Source organism: Cyprinodon variegatus, unplaced genomic scaffold (assembly GCF_000732505.1).
Source record: "Cyprinodon variegatus isolate N-32 unplaced genomic scaffold, C_variegatus-1.0 Scaffold436, whole genome shotgun sequence".
Taxonomy (NCBI): Eukaryota; Metazoa; Chordata; class Actinopteri; order Cyprinodontiformes; family Cyprinodontidae; genus Cyprinodon; species Cyprinodon variegatus.
In genome coordinates this window covers 86,957-89,007 of record NW_015150889.1, presented here as the reverse complement: position 1 = coordinate 89,007, position 2,051 = coordinate 86,957, and the positions used below count along the sequence as shown (strand labels likewise).

The 2,051-nt window shown below is 36.5% G+C and overlaps 1 long non-coding RNA gene across 1 annotated transcript; it reads left to right on the top strand.

Moving 5' to 3' along the window:
* The first annotated feature begins 74 nt into the window (after positions 1 to 74).
* Positions 75 to 1,230, top strand: LOC107093627. The gene is made up of 3 exons (XR_001481626.1): positions 75 to 474; positions 561 to 672; positions 940 to 1,230. It is a non-coding gene; the product is annotated as an uncharacterized LOC107093627 (long non-coding RNA).
* Positions 1,231 to 2,051: the final 821 nt, after the last annotated feature.

Here is a 2,051-nt window from a genome sequence, read left to right as displayed (position 1 = left end):
GTTTTAAAGATGCTGGGGGGTATTTTTGATAATACCGTGATAAAAATTATAACCGTGATCATTTTGGTCACAATAATTGTGATACTAAATTTTCATATTTGCTACATCCCTACACTCAACCACAGTGAGCATTCCCTCGTGTTTTAAGCTTATAGCACAAACACATGCATTCAACATTAAAGAGATTAGGCTACTCCAGTGTACCATAGTAATTCTTCTTTTTCCTTGGTTTGCTTACAAGAAAAGGCTGTTCTATATTTCTTTGATATGTAGGGTGTGTGATCTCATTGAGGAACAGTTTTTACTCCTTGACAAATAAATATTTTAAATCTTTATCTAGGTGCTTGAGCGAACCTCACAACAAATCCAGCAGCTGAGGCAGGGCCTGCAAGAGTCAATGTTGTTGCCACTATTGGAGGCCAGGCCAGATGTTGCAGCTGTGATTTTCCCATGATGGCTGAATGTAGTGCCCAGGTATTTTGTTTAGGATTCAAATAGAACTGTTTGACTTTTATACTGTTGTTACTTGAGATCACACTCGCTTTTTTACTTTCATGAAGATGGTCCTTAAAAACATAATCTGGCCTGAAGAGGGGGAGCAGAATGAGGATGGATGCTCAGTTGCTGCCAAATCCTTAGTTGCTGGCTACCTGCGCCAATTTGTGGAGAAAGGTATACATTTTTCGGAATATGTGCTGTCACAATGCACAGGTTTATTTTGAATAGATGCTGTATTCAGAGAATTGTTACACGTTTATTTTAAACTGTTTGAAATTACTTTTAAACCTGCCTACGAAGATTCCAATAGGACTCGATAATGAACAAGAATAAAATGTCTTTTAGAAAACCTTTGCTAACAATCTAGATATTGAAAATTTGTTCTGAATCACAATTCTTTTCAGTTAACATATATTCTCTGTGTCATTTGTTGCCTTTTAGTGACAGAAAACAAACGGAAGCAGTTGGTGAAATTCTGGGTTGGCTGGGAGATGCCCATGCAGGACATGCAAGTGAAAGTGGTACAGGCAGACCATCCAACATCTTCCACTTGCTTTCACATCCTACGTTTGCCTAGTCACTACACAACTTATGATCAATTCCAACACTGTTTGGATAGTTGCATTGCAACTAATGACTCTGGCTTTGGACTAATTTGAACTCTAAAACATGAGCATGTTTGGCTGCATTATGTTGTTAGGCCACATTACATAAAATGTTTTTCAGCACCAAAGTTAAAGGAATTCCAATTAAAATATGGTTAATCTGTTCATTAATCTGCAGTGTTGTTTGATGTTTCATTTTTATACTTCAGACCTTTATTAATTCCATCTAAACAATGGAAAAGATATAATTATAATTATTACAGCATCTCAAAATGGTGAGTGTGGAGTCTCCATTAATAATTACATTGGCAATTTATATAAAATGTTAAAAAAGGCTTAATACTTTACAAAGGTTTAATGTAAACACCATTTTATGAAACAAAGCTTTAAATGAGCCTTCTCGGTCATCAACAAAGTTACAAAAGCTTTGAAAACATGACAGTAGATCATATTTGACTTTCAGATTACTGTTCACCTTTATAAAATGTTGAATTATTCAGAATGTCACTCAGATTTATTTATATTTAGCACAAATAATTGCTAGACCTCTCAGGCTGCTGCAAAAGCGTAACTTCAATGTCTTAACAGTTGTGTTTTACAATGCTCTTTACCTGTTCACAACAAACTTATTTGAAACATGAATAAAAAAATGAAATGCCATCAAAAAAGATGAGATGTCTTTGTCTTCTGTTATACATCGTCAAGACTACTACGAAGGTTACATGTAGCCAATGCTCTGCAAGTACTGCAGTGTTGTTAAATAAATGTCAGCACCAAGATTTGATGATCCCACTGGGTTCACAGCCGCAGTCAAGCCAGCAAGTTCTTCATGGCTCAGTGGACATTCAATCTCGGGTACGGTGATGCCGGAGTTGGGCTCACAGGGTATGAGGCCGCTGCTATCCCAATCTATTAGTGGAATATGTAGATCCTGTAGGAAAAGTAAGA